Below are 20,010 nucleotides of genomic sequence, written 5' to 3' on the forward strand. Positions count from 1 at the left end.
AAAGGTGAAAGATTAATAGAATTTAATGATTAAAAAATATGTCATCTATAAAGAACTTGGACAGTGTCAAATATTGACACAACATATCCATTAGTAATATTTGTCTCCCATTAACCTATAAAACAGCAACATTCATGAGGCCACACTTACAAGTCAGATTTGTTTTACAAGAAATGTCATATGAAACATAATTGAAGTACTATTGCCAGTGTAACAACAACTCAGCTACTGAAATAAGCTTCAAAGGTCTAAAAATTATTTGTTTTACCCAAGCCTAGGCATCAAAAATGCAGGACTTCAATTCTAGGATTGTGAATAGTGATGAGTTAAATAAAGCTTAGGAACTAAACAGTTTTCCAACCATGGGTCACCCATATACACTTTTTCTTTTTGGACTACACATAAATGCTTATGTGCTTTTTTATTCACCTTCCTGAATTAAGATCATTTGAACTGCTGTCATTATAATCCACCAGTGTCTATACCTATATAGTAGTTACAGATACTTGCCTGACTGTGTTAAAAAAAGGACCACGGTAAAGTATTCCATCTTGCTTTAAACAAAGTCACACTAGTCCTGCAAAGCTAGACTGACCGCCTTGCTCAGCCATTTTCATTCACTGATAGTCCTCATGCCCAGCATTTATAGCCCCGTTGTTGACTGGATACACCTTAGATATTTAATAATGGTAAAAATGAATACACTAATTGAAACAATAACATATTTCAAGTTTGTGTAAGGCAACATAAAAAAAGATGAAGTGTCCTACTTTACATCACACAAGTGTATATTCATCTTACAAAGCCAGACTTTTTAGACTAAGCAAACAATAAGATAGATTAATTTCATCCACAAACAGCCCCCGCCCCACCCAGAAGTTATAATTACTTTGCTGTATAACTCATCTGATTGTGATAAAAGGATACCTCACAACTTCTTAGTGCGACAATCAGGGACAAGGCCAAAACATAATATAATAATGGCCAAAGGCACAGAATCAGAGACAGATTTCTTTAGAAAGTCACTAGAATAACCATGTTTTCATTGGCATACATTTTCTGAAGGATATGAAGTGAAAAGCCAAAGTGTTTGTTATTATTTACTGACAGGCCTCACTGATTTGCCACAAATTATAACATTTATGAGGAACAGATCAAATATATGTATAACTACAGAAGCAAAGGGATATTCTGTGATACTGAGAACAGTTTAGAACAATGCAATGTCAACTTTGTTTCATGTAAACAGCAGTCACAAGTATTCTTTCTTAGTACATACATGTTATTCATGCAAAACCAGATGGTTAACTGAGCAAATGGCCAGAGGGTAAATTATTTTAATCTACAAATAGACCCCACCACCACCACCTAGCCCAATTGTAACCTTGTTGTCATGTGAATCTCATCGGAGTGTGAAAAAAATAAGATTTCTCAACCTCTTATCACAAGAATCAGAGATAAACCCAAATATAATAAAGAACAAAGTTCCAAAATCAGGGGTAGATTTTAAATAGTGCACTTATACACTTAGAAATGTGCTAGAATAACAGTTTTTGGATTGGCATGCATTTTCCAAAGGCTGTGAAGTCTGAAAACTCATTTTTTTGTCATCATTCAGTTTTATAAAGCCAGAATTTAAAATGAAAAAAAGGATAAGAGGGTAAGTTTCTTTCATCCTGAGCCAGCCCCTCTGCCACATATAGTGACTGTAATCCTCAATGATTTGCCACAAAACCACAACTTTTATAAGGTGTTGACTAAAAATATAAGGTAAACTCAAGGACATTCTGTAAAATCAGGTGCAATTTTGATTTTTTTCACAAAAGTCACCACAGAATAAATATTACTACATATTTAAACATGTTTGAAAACAGTCATAATGCTGCCTTTTGAGTCAAACTTGGCTGCATTTTTAATTCCTTTCTCAATCTTAAAAACAGAATCTAAGTTTATCTTTGAAAGAAATCCAAAAAGTGACTAAAGTAATGAACAGCCTTAAATAATGTGTAGCATCAGCATACAATATCCCAGTCAATTAGTATCCCAGAAGTCATCTCAGAGCTTCTAATAACATGCTAATAACATATTAAAAGGGTCCCTTTTTGCATGTACTCTCTGATGGTCAGACAGAGGGAAAAAGACTAGGTGGACATCTATTTCTGAAATATCATGGGATAGATGGTCTACATATTTCCAATTACCTCTGAATAGCTATACTCCTGCTAAAGTTCCAAAGAGGAAGGCATATATTGTGGTTGGCAAACAACACTATTGGCTAAAAATTACTATCTGCTTCCTGCTAAGGAGAAGCCCCCATGGAGCACCTATGCATCGCAATTAAAATTCCCCAACAACAGGTGTGAGGTTACATATAAGCATGATGCTGATTATTGTAGTGTTCAGCTGTTTATCTTGATGCAGTGTGGACTGATTAATGTTGTGCCCATGATTAGCCACAGAGCTATATTACAGGGCTCTAGCTATAAAGGCTCTTTGGCTCCACCATGGCCATTTAAAAACATGGCAACAAATCCAAATAATGAACTAGTAAAAATTAAAAAATATATATCTCTGATATGCTTAAATTCTTAGAAAAAAATGTTTATATTAAAATATTTACAATGGAAAATAACCTCACAGCAAGAGGTTCTCCGGTTCGATCCTTGGCTTGGGTACCTTCTGTGCGGAGTCTGCATGTCCTCCCTGTGGTCACGTGGGTTTCCTCTGGGTGCTTTGGTTTCCTCCCACATCCCAAAGACATGCTGTAGGTGGATTGGACACTCTAAATTGGCCCTAGGCATGAGTGAGAGCATGTGTGTGCCTTCTGTGGAAGGTTGGGCACCGGGCTGGCAACTCAACACTGTAAAACTCCACTGCCAAACATGAGCGGACAGGTGATCCACTGTGGTGACCCCTAGCCGGGAAAAGCTGAAAGAAGAAGATTTACAATGGAAAATAATTACATTTCAGAGTGCATTAATGTCTGCATGGTTCCAAAGGTTACTTACGTTAAGGTTCCCAAATGGAATTAATGAAAATTTAGCTACCTACAAAGGTTCATAGATAGGTACTAGGCTATCGGCTCAAGGGCCTAAGTAAACCTAGCCAACAAGGTTCCCTGGGTTATGCCACCCAAGAAAGTTAATTTCCTGTGCGACCGTCGAGAAGAGCCACAGAAGTGATACCCAGGGTGTATTTCCTATTACCCATCCACTCATCAAGATTTTTCTTGAAGAGTGCTAATGAGGAATTTTGCTTGACATAGATGGGTAGCTTGTTCCAGTCTATAGGAAGTCTCTGGGACAGGAATCTATCCCTCCAGCATATCTTGTTTATTGTGGTGACAAGGTTTAGGTCCCTAGAGTGTGTAGCTTGGAGGGATTGGGATTTCTTTAGGTGTAGCATGTCCAACAGCTCTGGGTTTAGCTTTATATGTTAGGCAGAGATCTCCACAGAGTATGCTACAGAGTAAATCTGGAGGTTTTTGAGACAGTCAGTGTAGGGCATCTGTTTGAGGCCAGTAATCCTCTTTTGTGAGGTACTTCTGTGGCCTTTCCGGGTGCTGCAGATGTCTTGTGAGGTACATTCCAAAAGGGGCATTGTACTCTATAATGGGTCTAATGAGTTTTGAGTATCGGGGAACAATGGCCTCCTTTTTCCTGGATGAGAACTCTTTTGTGATGAGGTGTGCCACATAGAAGGATATCCTGACTACTGTGGTGATGTGATTATCAATGGAGAGACTATTGTCCACCTGGCTCCCAAGATCTCTTATCACACATTTTCAGTTAAGTAGACTGCTGTTTATGTGGTAGTTCATGGGTACAGAGGTTTTACCAAAGGGGATGACAATGCACTTTTTGGCACTGAGCTTGAGGCCATGCCTCTGACACCAGGCATCTGTCTCAGTGAGACCTTCTGTAGGATGTCCACATCATTTGGGGACTCGACCATGGCTCCTAGTTTGCAGTCATCTGTGAATTTCATTAGCCAGAGGCCTTCTGTGTTAGCCTGTACTTCAGAGAAGTAGATACCAAATAAGAGAGGTCCCAGGACTGAACCCTGTGGTACTCCACTTGTCATTGGTTTGGAGTCAGATTTGGAGTCTGCAACTTTTACAGTGTGGGTTCTGTCAGTGAGCCAGTTGGCAACCCATCTTGTGACATATGGATTTGTACCTAGTTTAATGAGTTTACCTATCATTTCAGAATGGGGGATGGTATCAAAAGCCTTGGCAAGGTCAACATAGGCTGTGTGAACCACCTTACCCTCATCTACGGCTTTGGTGACTGCCTCAAAGAAGTCAATCAGGTTCAGAAGGCATGGTCTGCCTTTCAAAACCCAAAGGGGGTGGGGTCCAGAGTTTGGAGGTTACCAATGTCTTTGTTTATGAGTTCCATGATGATACGTTCCATGGCCTGGCAGACCAGGCTCGTCAGGCTAATAGGGCAATAGTTCCCAGGATCAGTGGTGGCTCCCACTTTGTGGAGTGGGATAACTGTTGCTGTGCACCATTCAGTGGGTACAAAGCCTGACATGAGACTATGACTGAACATGCTGCTTAGGTGGGGAGCCAGTTCGTTCTGAAGTTCATGGGATGTTGTCCGGTCCCATGGATGCTGTGTTTTTGGTTTTAGAGAGTGCAGCTTTTACCTGCATAGATGTGATTACAGGGACTCTGCATTCTTCTTGTATAGATATGGGCCCTTTAGAGGATGAGAGGGGGTAAAGTTAGCACTGAACCTATCTGCCAGAATGTTGGTAATATCAGTTGGTTCTGTAATTTTTATGCCATTGTGCTGTAATTCAGAGCAGATCTGGGTGTTGTCATTGAGATTCTTGACATAGCTTTAGAAAGCTTTGTGGTTGTCCTTAGAATCAGTGGTTATTTTGTTTTCATAGCTAGCTTTGGAGGATCTTAAAATGGATCTCAGCTTCTTACTGAGGCTGACCAGGGAGCTCCTCCACTCATGGGATTTTACTCTCTTTTGTAACAGTTTCTTCCTTCTGTTGTAGAGTTTGTTTATGGCAGGGGACCACTAGATCGGCTTCCTTTTTTTGGAGGATAGCTTCTTGGTTCTATTTGGGATAGCACAATCCATGCATGCACTCGTGTAAGTGCTTATAGAGTGCATTTGTGTAGGATTCAGCAGTCATAACTGTATTGTCCACCTGCATGGGTGTCATGAAGTTTGCCTGTCTTAAGAAGCATGAAGTTGGCTTTGGAGAAATGTTTTACCATGGTTTCCTTAATGATGGGTGGGGGAGGTATGCGGATATCTAGGGTGATTAGCTTATGGTCAGATCTAACCAACTAGGAGTTGACTTCAGGTGTGGAACACCAGTCACTCATGTTGGTAATGACTAGGTCTAGGATATTACTGCCTCTGGTAGGGGTGTGGATAAGTTGATCCAGGGCATTGGAATTTATGAATTCCAGAAAGGGTTGAGCGAAGGAGTTGGTACATGAGTAGTTTTCCCAATTAATGGTGGGGTAGTTGAAATCGCCCATTATTAGGGTGTTTGGCTGAACCCTAATATTTTCCAGTATATCAAGAAATGAGGAGTGGGAATCCTGGGGCATGGTGGGGGATCTTTAGCAAGCTACAATTTGGATTGCAGTTGTGCCCAGAGTTAGTTGCAGTTGGATAACCTTGGATGCATTATGCTGCACAACTAGCCTGGAGGTGTGGATATCCTTAATGACTATGGACACACTTTCACCTTTGGTGCTCAGGTCCAGGTTAGATGGCCGAAAAGTTTGATATGAGTTATAGGCTGGTAATGCAGGGCTAGTCTCTCCAGCTTTGAACCAGCTCTCAGTCACTGCACATATATCAATGTTCTCCATTTTAAGGAGTGCCTCGAGTGAGTGAATTTTGAGATTTAGACATCTAGCATTGAGTAGCATTACCCTCAGTTTTTGCTTGCCTGTTCCTGTTACGGTCGTGAATTTGCCATTTGAACCTTGCCTAAAAAAGGCACTATAGGGGTGGTAAGACCCTTAGCCAGTATCCGGAATCCCAGGGGCAACAGGTGCAGGCCATCTCTAGCAAAGCATTGTGGTCTGTCAACCATGTTGTCCCAAGCAGAGAGATACTGGATCCCCTTAGAATGACACCAGAAGCTTAGCCAATTGTTGGTCAATCATTTTGTCCTTGTACTGTGGTATCATTCTGGGAAATGGCATGATGCTACTCAGGGCTAGGGTCATACCTGCCTGGGCTACAAGATCAGAGAGCTCTTCCATGTCTCTTTTCATGTAGACCAGGGAGGTAAGTCTTAGGTCGTTCACACCAACATGGACAATGACAAAGTCATATCTGTACTTGTTGTGCAGTGACATGAGTGCGTGGGTTATGTGATGGATCCTGGCACCAGACAGGCAGCTGACAGTAACCTTCTCATTGTCTAGCCGGGTGAGTGGGACATCAGTGTGCCTGACTATAGAGTCACCTATGACTAGTGTGTTGGATACGTTGTCTTGCCTTATGGGCTGTGGTTTATTGGCACACTGAGTCTGTGGGCTATGTGTCATTTGGGTTGTGTTGGGGGGTAGAGGTTGCTTGCATTTCTGCTCTGGAGGTCTCTGTTGCTTGAGCATATTATTATTGAGAGCATCTGTGAATGTTTTTGTGTTTCTATGTGTGGATTTTGGTGGTGTAGGTTTAGTGGGACTTTGTGATGAGTGTGGTGTGGTGCAAGTCTTTACCTTCTCCTCCTGACTGTCAAGTTCAGTCTTGGTTGGAGAGAGCTTTACCTCCAGAACTCACAACCCTATTTGATCACATTAGATTTGGGCTGGTAGACATTTCTAAGAGACACAATGAATCTAGTAATGAAATACTTATGGCAAAAACAAGTGAACAGTAAATTGTAAACAACACCTTGTTTAAATGCTTACCTACAGTTCACTGATGTTTCTTCTAATAAGTAGCTTTGTTTCCAAAATGTAAGGTTATGGTGAGTTTCACCACAATGTGCTGTAATTTGCAAGCTGGTGATACACTTTTCTCCACAGTGGTATGACTGTGGAGTTGGTATTTGTAATTTACAAGGATGAAACGGTAGTCTCACCATACAGGGAGTGCAGTTGGGTATGCCCCCTGCAATCTTTTTTAATGTTTTAGGGTTCTGGATACCCCATTTTCAAAATGTATCTTTTAGAAAATGATGAGCTAAAATAACATCTCACAAATGCACAGATAAACCTGTTTTGAATCATATATGGTTCCAATTTCCATCAAATCTTTATTAAATTAAACCAACATAAAGCATTAATAAAAGATTTAAATAAAACTCTTCTTGACAAAATATGAAGAGGGATAGGCTTAGTCTATTGGAAAGAAAACTAAATCCATTAAACAACAAACTGCAGCAACTGTCCCAAATGCTGTCCTATTAAATATTAATGAAGATCATTTATAAAAAAAAAACTAAATCAGCATGAAGACTAAAGTCTCCATCAAGCTCTGCAGAGATACACACAGGAGACAATCTGAGGAAGAACAATAAATAAATAAATAAACCCAGTATGTACTATTAATTTCCAATATGGCACACACAACTAAGTAAAAGTTGATATGAGAAAAGCACTGAGATCCATTTGTAATTATTAAGTACATAATTTAAGCACTAAGGCATTAGCTGATGCACAAAATACCTATCCTTAAAGGAGACATTCATATCAGATACAAGATCAACCATCACATATAGTCTGACTAAATTTAATCTGTTAACCATAAAACAGAATTTTAGTTATTATTTGCTGTAGCTGTTGCCTACAGTGAATGTAAGTAATAATTTGAGACTGCATGGATACTGCAAACTTTTGAGAAGCATATGAAATTGACATTTGAAGAATAGCAGGGAAATCATTAACTATTTTATTTAATTACATGCCAGAAAGACAGCACTGATACAGATAACAGATGCTAAAAGTATTTGCATCCTAAAGCAAGGCAAAAAAAAGGTGAGAAATGATTGTTTATCAAAAAAAAATTATGTTGAAAGTACCAAATTTAAAAGGGCTTCCAACTACCTCAATTTAATTAATTAAAAGATTCATGGCACTTTTTAAACAAACTAAAAAATGGCTTCATTTAGTGAAGAAGCTTTAATAGTTACTGCCCATGATTAGTCATAGAGCTATATAACGAGATCTCATATGAACAGGGAATTAAACTGTTATGAGAATTTTTGGTTACAAACAGTAATCTTAGGTTCATAGGTAGGTACTAGGCTATTGGCCCTAGGGCCTATATAAGCCTAGCCAAAAAGGTACCCTGGCTTTTGCCACCCAAGAAAATTATTTTCCTGTGCCCCTGTCAAGCAGAGCCACAGAGGTGATCCCCAGGGTGAATTTCCTTTTTCCCATCCAATCATCAAGATTTTTCTTGAAGAGTGCTAATGAGGAGCTTTGTTTGATATAGATAGGTAGTTTGTTCCAGAGTATGGGAAATCTATCCCTCCAGCATGTTTTATTTATTGTGGTGACAAGGTTTAGGTCTCTAGAGAGTGTACTTTGGAGGGATTGGGATTTCTTTAGGTGGAGCATGTCCAACAGCTCTGGGTTTGACATAGCTTTGTATGTTAGGCAGTGATCTCCTCTGAGTAGGCAATATGCAACGGAGTAAAGCTGGAGTTTTTTGAGACAGTCTGCGTAGGGGATCTGTTTGAGGCTGGTGATCCTCTTTGTGAGGTACTTCTGCAGCCTTTCCAGTTGTTGTAGATGTCTTGTGAGGTACATACCAAAAGGGGCATTGTACTCTATAATGGGTCTAATGAGTGACGAGTAGAGGGGAACAATGACCTATTTTCTCCTGGATGAGAAACATTTTGTGATGAGGTTTGTCACATAGAAGCATTTCCTGACTACTGTGGTGAAGTGATTATCAAAGAAGAGACTACTGTCCACCTGTGTCCCAATGTCTCTTATCACACTTTCAATGTTAAGTAGATTACCACCTATGTGGTAGCTCATGGGTACAGAGTTTTTACCAAAAGGGATGACAATGCACTTTTTGACATTGAGCTTGAGGCCATGGCTTTGACACCAGGCATCTGTCTCAGTGAGGCCCTTTTGTAGGATGTCCACATTGTTAGGAGTTTTGATTATGGCTCCTAGTTTACAGTCATCTGTGAACTTCATTAGCCAAAGACGATCTGTGTTAGCCTGCACTTCAGAAAAGTAGATACTAAACAGAAGCAGACCCAGGACTGAACCCTGTGGTACTCCACTTGTCACTGGTCTGAAGTCAGATTTGGAGTCTGCTACTTTCACAGTGTGGGTACTGTCAGTGAGCCAGTTGGCATCCCATCTTGTGACATAGGGATTATACTTAGTTTAGTGAGTTTATTTATAATTCCAGAGTGGGGGATGGTGTCAAAAGCCTTGGCGAGATCTAGATAGGCTGTGTGAACCATCTTATCCTGCTCTACGGCTTTGATGACTGCTTCAAAGAAGTCTATCAGGTTTAGGAGACATGATCTGCCTTTTACAAACCAGAAATGGGTGGGGTCCAGAGTTTGAAGATACCAATGTCTTTGTTTATAAGTTCCATGATAATACATTCAATGGCCTTGCAGACCAGGCTCATTAGGCTAATGGGGTGGTAGTTCCCGGGGTTCATGGTGGCTCCCTCTTTGTGGAGTGGGATAACCATCACTGTGCACCATTCAGTGGGCACAAAGCCTGAGGTGAGGCTATGATTGAACATGGTGCTTAGGTGGGGTGCCAGTTCATTCTGTAGTTCATGTAGAATACAGCCTGGGATGTTGTCAGGTCCCATGGATGTTGTGTTCTTGGTTTTGGAGAGTGTGTTTTTTACCTGTGCAGCCGTGCTTGCAGGAACTTTGCATTCTTCCGGTATAGAGATGGGCCCTTTAGGGGGTGAGAGGGGGATAAAGTTAGCATTGAAACTATCAGCCAGGATGTTGGCAATATCAGTTGATTCTGTATGTTTAGTGCCATTGTGCTGTAACTCAGAGCAGATCTGAGTGTTGCCATTGAGAGTGACTTAGCTATAGAATGCTTTGTGGTTGTCTTTAGTATCAGTGGCAATTTTGTTCTCATAACTAGCTTTGGAGGATTTTATGAGGGTTCTCAGCTTCTTTTTTTTTCCTCAAATATTTATTTTATTTTCAATTAAAATAACATTTACATAATATTATTAAATATAATTTTAAACAACTATATACAATATTTACAATAGCCTGACTTTCATTTATATACACTGTATGTTATTAAATATAGAATTAACAGATCAGTTATCAGAAATACAATATTGATTATTGTAGAGTGTCCAACAAAGATATAACTTTCTTCCATGTATTATTTACCAATGGCCTGGGATAGATTCATAGTTCTTTGATTTTTATTTCCATCAATGCAGTTGTCTTCAGTAAAGTGTAGAATTCTTTCAAGGTCAGGGTGTATTTGAATTCCACCTTCTGGTTACGCATTTCCTAGATATAGCAAGTATTGTCCATAACAAATACATATTTGTCTTATTCAGGTAGGGACCTTCATTTACATTTAGATTATCAATACTTTAGTTAAGGTAAAGGATTCATTAAATAAAGCTTGTAAAAATGATTGATTCCATTCCAGTATGATTTAATTTTATTACATTCATAAAAAATATGAATCCAGTCTACTTTATTTGACTTTTCACACCTCCAGCAAAAACCATTTGTAGTAGTACTGATCTTTTTAATTCTATCTGGTGTTAAAATGCTCTATGTAATTATTTCCAGTTAAATAAACAAAAACCAGTGGCGATTCTCAAATCACTAAATAATAAATATATAGAATGCCCAGGACCATGTCACAAACTCCTTCAGGATGTATTAAACCAGGTACGCCACAGGAAAACAGAAAGTAAATTTAACGCTTTTATTCACACAAAAACATAAATCCCACGCGTTTTCGTCCTACACACAGGACTTCATCAGACAAATTACATTCCTTCAAGGCAGTTGTTTGGCAGACTATTTAAACTGCCTTGAAGGAATGTAATTTGTCTGATGAAGTCCTGTGTGTAGGACGAAAACGCGTGGGATTTATGTTTTTGTGTGAATAAAAGCTGCTATTTAACGGTCCCATCCTGGGCATTCTATATATTTATTATTTCCAGTTAAATATTTTCCAGTACTGTGTGTTAGAGGTGTAATTAACTGATAGTAAGATGTTAGTTTTAATTTCTTCTGTTAACTGCAATGACTGACCTTTAGTTAAGAACTGCCAGTATGATGGCTTGGGAATTGTTTGATATGTTATTAACTCTTTATATAGATTTGAAATGGAATTTTTCTTTTCACAACTATTAGATATAAATTCATACAGAAAACTTATTAGATTTGGAATATCTTTAAATGAGGAATTATTAATTAATATGTATAAATCTTGAGTGTACATTAGAATGTTTTGTATGGTTAACCAGTCCTGTGTTGGAATATGGTAAGCAGTTTTTATATTTATATCTAAAACGTTTAATTTATTTACACATTGAAACCAGCATAAGAATCCATTTTGTTCCCAGGAGGTTATTGTTTCCCTGTATATTTTGTGAGGAAAGTTCTTAGTGATGGCAAATGGGGTTAAAAGGTCAAACCAAAGTTTTAGATCTATGTTTGCATTGATAAGTTTCCTAAAGGAATTGATGTAATGATTAATCAGTGTTGTTTTAGAAGGTTCTGTTATATTATATTGTATACTTATACATAGTATGTACCAGGGTTTGTTTGATTTGTCTATTATTAATTTTTTTTTAACAAATTAAATTAATTTGTTAATATAGTTGCTGTTAATTATTTCCAGTTGGCAAAATCATTTGGGTTTATCCAGTCTATTGTAGTTTTAAGCACAGATGCTTTTATATATGTTTCTATTTCTGGGAAGGGTCTAATGTGATGAGTTAGAGCAACTCTATTCTTTTTGGGATACCATAAAAATGTTATTAAACATGAGTTTATTTCTTTAAGAATGCATCTTTCAGGAATTAACTGTATTGCTAATGCTACATATAGTATTTTTGGCAATAAGACCATTTTTATTAATTGCAATCTGTCTTCAAAAGTTAATATAATTTTGTTCCACTTTTCTATATATATTTTTGTTTCAATAATGTTTTTATAATTTACTAATATTGTTTTGTTTATATTTTTGCATAACACTATTCCTAAATAATTTAGCATAAGTTCTTGTTTTCCTATGATGGATTTATCTGTAACTTGTAGTTCTTTTTTCTTATTTAAAAATAGAAATTTTGTTTTTGATCTATTAAAGCGTAGACCAGAAATCTTATAAAAATTCACCATTACTTCTTCTAGCTCTCCTAATGACTCTCTGGCATTTGATAGGGTTAATAAAATAGCATCAGCAAAAAGCAATATTTTAGATATGTACTGGTCATAGACTTCTATTCCTTTTATTATTGGATTATTGCATATTATTTCTGCAAGCATTTCTATAGCCAAAGCAAATAAAATAGGAGTAAGGGGGCACCCATGTTTTGTACCTTTTGTTATATGGTTAGATTCTGAGGTGAAAGGACCTAATTTAATGTAGGATAAGTTATTAATATATATGTTTTTTAGTAATAAGTTGAAGGGAGGATGAAATTCAAATAATGCTGAAGTTTTAAATAGTTATTCCCAATTGAGGTAATCAAAGTTTTTTTTCTGTCTAATCTGATTACAAGTGTTTCTCTGTCTTCTTTATTCACATAATCTATAAGTGTAAGTATCCTTTTAATATTATCATGTGTGTGCCTGTTATATAAAAATCCAGTTTGATCTTTATTATTTGTCTTTGAAAGTGGGATTTTCATTCTGTTACCTAGTATTGACATGAATATTTTGTAATGATTATTCAGTAATGATATAGGTCTGTATGAGGTGCAAAGGTCTGATGGTTTATTATCTTTTAGAATTGGTGTTATGAGAGAATATTTCCATGAGGGTGGTATTTTTGCTTCTGACTGGACGTCTAGTAAAGTTTCATGAAAAAGGGAGATTACTGTTGAAGGGAAGAGTTTGTAAATTTCCGTAATTATACCATCTATCCCTGGAGCTTTGTTAGATTTACTTTCTTATAGCTTGTCAACAATTTCTTTGTAGGATATAGGTTTTTGTAGGTCTAGTTTTAAGTTTTACGGAATTTTTGTATATTGATAAGGTTTGTATCTAAGTTTATTTGGTTGGTATCTAAATCTTTTTTGAAGTGTTCCATATAATGGAACCAAAATGCTTCAAGGATGTCTCCTATATCTGATACTTTTTCCCCTTTCTTTTCTTGATATATACTACATGTATTTTAATTCTTGTAGATACGGTACGTAGATATCTGAGGGAGGTGGCTAATGAGTTTATTTTAAATTTTTCCAAGGCTAGACAAGTTTTGTGTGTTAGAATTTCATTATATTTTTTATTTAATTCCTCTGTTTCTTTTTTGACTTCTGGACAATTCTGATTTTTTTTTTTTTTTTTTTTAGATTTTGCTATCAAGAGTCTGATTTGCAAGTCTAATCATTCAGATTCAGATCTGAGGGTGTCATTTATGCTCTAAAATGCCCATGTAATAAATTTTATATCGGGGAAACAAAGAGGCCCTTTAAAAAAAGATTTTTGGAGCATTTAAGAGACATCAAAAATGGTAAAGAAGACAGCCCAGTTGCATTACATTTTTTGGAAGCACATAATAAATGTAATGAGGGCTTGAAAGGAACTATTTTAGAACAAGTTTGTGTTTCTATGTATAGTGATATTGATGTTAAAACTAGATTAGTGCAGAAAGAAACTGTATATATTTTAAAATTTAAAACCATGTTTCCTTTTGGGCTGAATGAAGAGCTCAACTGGAGAACATTAGTTTGTTGAATTGTTGTACTAATTGATTAATTATGCAATTATTTTATTTGCTATGTATATAAGCTGTTGCTGCATACAAGTGTTTTATTCTCCTTGAAGGCTTTGGGCCGAGACGTCAGAGAGAAAGGTTTTGTGCTTTTAATAAATCCTGGTGGAACTTGTTCCTGTTGTTTGTTACTAATCATTCAGATTCCCACTCTCTAACTTTGTTTTTGTTCCAGCTAAGGGTCTTACCAAATAAATATGATTTTAATGAGTCTCAATTGCTGTTGTATTATTAATTTCAAGAAATAATTGTAGTTCTGACAATATCCAGGGTCTGAATTCTTTAATTTTGCTGATATATGATGGAATTCTAGTTGAGAGGATTAAAGGTTTAAACTCTATTTGGAACTTCATTATCAGAGAGTCATGATCTGAGAAGGGGCATGGAACTATTGAAGAGTTGAGGATTTTTGTTTGTAAATCTTGAACTATGAATAATTTGTCTATTCTGGTTAAAGTCTCCTCCCAGTATAATATTTTCTTTATAATTGTTGGAAATAAAATCTAGGTGTTTTTAACTGTTCCTGCTCCAATTCCTGGGAATCAATATAGATTAGCTAAGGTCCATATTCTGTTATTAAATTTAATTATAACAAATGCTAGTAGACCTTCTTTGTCTTCATATTTATAAATAGCTTTTGGAATGATTATGTTTTTCTTCCAGAGAATTGATACTCCTTTTGTATTTGTTCTATAGGAGGATTGAACTAAGACTGTATAGTCGTTAGGGTTACAAATAAAGATATAATTAGTCTTAAAATGCATTTCCTGGAGAAATGCCACTTGTGCCTTATTTAGATTTAAATATTTTAGTAAATCTGATCTTTTATTTGCATTATTTAAGCCATTAGTATTTAGTAATAAGAATGTTAAATCCATTTCAAGTTATTGTTGGAAGAAACTTTTTGCTTCTTATTTTTTTTTATTTATGTTGATTATAGTAGTTATACCATATTCTCTGATAACACTGGATGTTATTTTTATGTGTGTAAACTTGGGAGTGTAATTTGATGTTCTTTCTTCTTAAAATATCAGTAGGGTAAAATTCTGGTCAGGCTTTAAAAAAGTACTTCTATAAAACATTAATTCTAAAGTATCAAATACAAGTAAATATGAATTTCCTATTAAACATGGAATGCAAGTCATTCCTAATCCAATAGATAAAGATAGATCTATTGGATTATCACTCATACCTTTAACCAAAAATATCAACTGAGCTCCATATGTTAAATTATTATATGGAGAATTTTCTTAAAAGAGATATGAAATTCTATATTATTCTATTATTGTTCTATAGTATTTTATATATCAGGATGGAATGTTAGTAGTGTAAACAATTATTATGTTGACTTAGAAAATATCCAATATTTAGTTACCCTTAAGAGATCCCAAACATGTCAGATATGCCATTTTGAATAAATTAAATGCAACAGAGGAGCATACACTAAATAAGCCAGCAACAAATATATTATTACTAAAATAATTTGACTAAAAGGACTCGACAGGAGACAATGAGTGATTACCAATGAAATATGAATTTACTGTAGGTGTACTTTCTACCTTTACTTTCCCACTCTTCAGCTCACCAACTTCAACTTACACTTATGAAAAAGACATGGCTTATCAGTGGTGTCCTGACTCAGAGTAGAGATGCCCTACATTCTAGTGTGCAGTGTTTTTACATATTTATAGATTTACAAAGCGGAGTCTAATAATGAACTATGATCACACTGAAAATTCTCATCCTGCATAGGGCACCTTCTGCTTCCAGAAAGGGTAATCACATCAGGTCTAGAATGAATGTGAAGGTACCTATATGGTAATCAAGACTTACCTTAGGAAAGTATTAATCAAATAGTATTTAGAGCATCTTAGGGAGTTCTCGGGGCAGTTAGAATACTGATAAGTCTCTCCTCCCTTGACCAAAAACAGAGATTTCCCTTCCCTTTCTTTCCCTTGTTTTAAATCAGTACTAATAAAAGAAATTCAGCAAACATAGGTAAACAGAAATAACATTCAGCAGTCCATCTTGTACATGACTCGCAATCCATTAAACAAGTCAGTGACTAACATCACTTCAGTAAAAATTGTAAAGACAAATTAGAAATAATTTCCTAGCTCTTTAGATTTTCTGATAAAGCAAACAGCTAATAATAAGCTATTTTAACTAAAAGTATAAAGCATTTAAATTTTTCCTTGCATGTATACATTTCTACTTATATTGTACTGTCAATAGCTGTCTTTGAAATCTGTACAATACTTCACTTCTTCAAATCATTCCTTTTTCAATTCAGGTTTTGTTTTGTCAAAATGGCAACAATATTTCAAGGGCACAATTAATATTTACACTGTTTCAAATAAATAACTTGTCAGTTGCCAATTGAGTTAGTTTAGAATATATGATTAGTGCAAATATAGCATGTTGCAAAAATAATATGTATTTTTTGTGTGCTCTAGAGACTGTCGTATGCAAGTTGCATATATAATGTAGCATGTATAGAGCAGATAGCTTATGGATTCAGGTTGTTAAAGTAAATTATGCTTATTAATCAGGCAGTTTCATTTAAATTCACAAGTAATTTGGGACATTTCAGTTGAGTTTCCAGGAATGTGTAGTCCAATGTGAGTAACTGAGTCCACTTTTCCTCATAAACATATGTCACAATTCATTAAACTAAGCAGAGTCTAACATCTGTCTAATAATCATTATAAAGACAAAGAATAGTAATTTCCTAGCCCTTCAAAATTTCTGATATCGCAAAATGTTGACAGTAAGCTATTTTAACTGGAAGACTAAAACATTTCAATACTTCCTTGTCAATATATATTTTTTACTTTTACTGTAGTGTCAAGAACTGTCTTTGAAATCTATGCATTACTTCACTTCTTTCAACTCATTCATTTTACAGTTCAGATTATATTTTGTCAAAATGTCAGTAGCATTTTAAGGGCAATTTTAATATTTAAACTGATATTTTAAATGAATAGCTATCAGTTACCAAGTGAGTTTGTACAAAATGTGAGGTAACTGCAAAGATAACATGTTGCAAAAAGTAATATGTAACTTTTCATATGCTCTAGAGAATGACAATTTCAAGTAACATATAAAATGCAACTTTTACACTCTAAACAGCTTGTGAAATCAACATGTTAAAGTGAGTAATACGTTTTAATCAAGCAGCTACATTTCAGTGCACATGTAGTTTGGGAACATTTCAGTTGTGTTTCCAGGAGTATGTAATCCTATGGGGATAAATCATAAAATATGTACAAATAATCCTATTATGTATTTATTTTACCTTGTTTAGGTTGTTTTTCATTTTAATAACTAAGCAACATTACTTTTTCTTATTATTTGTTAACTGTGAGGCTAAATGCACTTTGCAGATTCACAATGTCCTTAGAAACTGCAGCAAGTGTTTACTGTTGCTGTGGCAACGCAAATAGAATGTGAAGAAAGCTTCACTTCTCTTAACCAACAGTATATTTTCCCTCCTTTTTTATGTATTTGTTAATACTAAAAGGAAATAATTCAAAGGACAAATGTACATGAATGGAACATTTCAGAGTTAATCACAAACATGTCCCCAATCTCAATAAGCATAACAGTGACCATCATTAATCTAATAAATATTGTAATAATTAATTAAGTTCACTATTCCAATTAGTCTACATTAAAACTAGATTATTTTAGACTATTATTTAACTATGTATAGATAGTGAGTTATTAAACATATACAGACTATATTAGTATAGTAAATAGGAGAGAGTTTAGAAAGGGAGACAAGATGCAGTTAAAATAAATAATAAGAAAAGAGAGGAGAGAGAAAAGAAAAAAATTAAGAGGAAATACGCATATACTATGTATGTTGATTTACGGTATAAATATTTTATGTGCTATATAACCCTCCTTCTGTGAAAGAAAAGTACCCAGTTTTACATACCTGAGGTAATGTGAAAACTCTCATGTGTCATCTATTTTCAAAAAATATAAATAAATAAAGATTCCAGTAGTTAGTTACCTTTGTTTTAAAATTCCAAGCAGTAAAATTGGTCCTTTAAAGTAATGTTAAAACAATTCATATCATAGTAGATGCTTTGAGAGATTTGGCTGTAACAGTATCAGTCTTTTGCTTCTTGTTTTTGACATCTGTCCAGACATTCGTTTCTTTTGTTCTCTTGAGAGAAGGTAACATCCAATCCATATCTTCTGTAAAGTAATCACATTATTAGTTTTAATAAATGAAGAGGCTTCCTCTAAGTCAATAAAAGTCATCATCTCGTTGGCATAAAGTATTCTTATCTTAGCTGGATATGCAAGTTGTGCCTTGATGTTATTTTGTTTCAGAAACTTTATCATTGGCCACACTTTTTTCCTTTGTTCCATTATTCTAGATGAATAGTCATTATCAAATCTTATCAGGCTTTGTTTATATTTTAAAGGTACCTTCCTCCAAGCAGATCTTAAAATCAGTTCCTTGTACAAGTATGAAATAAATTTGATAATTATTGACCTAGGAGGAGAGTTTGAATTAGTGACAGGTTTCCCAAGAGCTCTGTGTGCCCTTTCAATGCCAAAGGAAAGTTCTTCTTTTAAATTTAAACAGCCAGGGATCCAGCTTGATAAAAAGGAAATAATATCCTCACCTTCTATGTTTTCAGGTAATCCAAAAATCTTGATGTTATTTCTCCTCTCCCTATTTTCCAATTCATCTACTTTATTAACCAATCAAATGCTTTGTTTAAGAAGTAGTTCTTTCTATGTTTCCTCTTCCTTAAGTCTGCTTTCTAAGACATTTAGAGAAACCTCTATTCCTGTGATCCTTGTCTGGTGTTGTTTTAGCATTTCTATGAAGGTGACAGCCTGTTTTTGACTGCTTGTTTTAAGATTTTCCAGGTTTTCTTTAAAATCATCCATCTTCAAAGACAACTCCTGCAGGGTAAATGTCACCTGTTGTAGTTCCTTCTTTAAGGCAGCATCCTGGTGAGAATTCTTTGAGTTGCTCATTTTAATAAGTAAATATATCTCCAAGCTTTTTGACAGGAAATTATTTGTAAAACTTCACCAAAGCTTCTAATTATGTAAATTAGTCCTTTATCTATAAGATTTTATACTTTGAAGAAAAAAAGAATATTTTTTCCTGTCTTATTTAACTAGTTATATGGAGCTCTAAAATACTGTTGCTTTCAGTTAGCCATTCAGGCTCCGCCCCCTGGATCTCAGCTTCTTATTGAGGCTGAACAGGGAGTTCCTCCAAACATGGGATTTTACTCTTTTTTGCAACAGTTTCTTTCTTTTCTTGTAGAGTTTGTTTATGGCAGGGGACCACCAGATCAGCTTCCTTTTTTTGGAGGATAGAATCTTGGTTCTGTTAGGGATAGCACGATCCATGCACTCGTGTACATGCTTATAAAGTGCATTTGTGTAGGATTCAGCAGTCATACCTCTATTGTCCATTTATATAGGTGTCGTGATGTTTGTCACTTATGTCTTACTATATATATAATTGTGCATAGAGCATTATCTGGTTCCATGTACTACAAAAGTTGAGAAAAAAGAAAAACAGTGGTGTAGCGGTAAGTGTTTTACAGCTTAGAAATCCATACCATACTAACCACTGCTGCACAGAGAGTGGCCATCCAAAAATAGCATTAGGAATTTATATTTAAAAAAGTCTAATGTATGTAACCTCGTTTAACAACTTTCCTCTTCTCTTCTACTTTAGCTGCTGAGCACTAAGTAGGAGAATGGTGTTTAAAAGCACTGAAGAGTGCTTAACAATTAAGCACATTTTTGACATCAGAAAGATGCTTAATAAGTCTGCCATTTCACTGATTTTTGGAGCATAATTGAACATTCCATGAACTGCTTAGAAAGTGTATTTTGCTTTATTGACTTGGTAGTAATTAATTATTCTTCATGTGTAAATAATGTTATTATCATCAGATTAATAATGCAGCTAAGACAGCTATAATTGCTCAGGTACATGTTAATATTGCATTGGGGCCAAGTAGAGCAAGGTGTTAGCAGATGTAAGGTTCACACATCATATGTACTTTTTTGTTTCTTTCATGGAACAAATTAGAAGATGT

The sequence above is a fragment of the Protopterus annectens genome, chromosome 14.part0 (assembly GCF_019279795.1).
Source record: "Protopterus annectens isolate FY-2018-M chromosome 14.part0, PAN1.0, whole genome shotgun sequence".
NCBI lineage: Eukaryota > Metazoa > Chordata > Ceratodontiformes > Protopteridae > Protopterus > Protopterus annectens.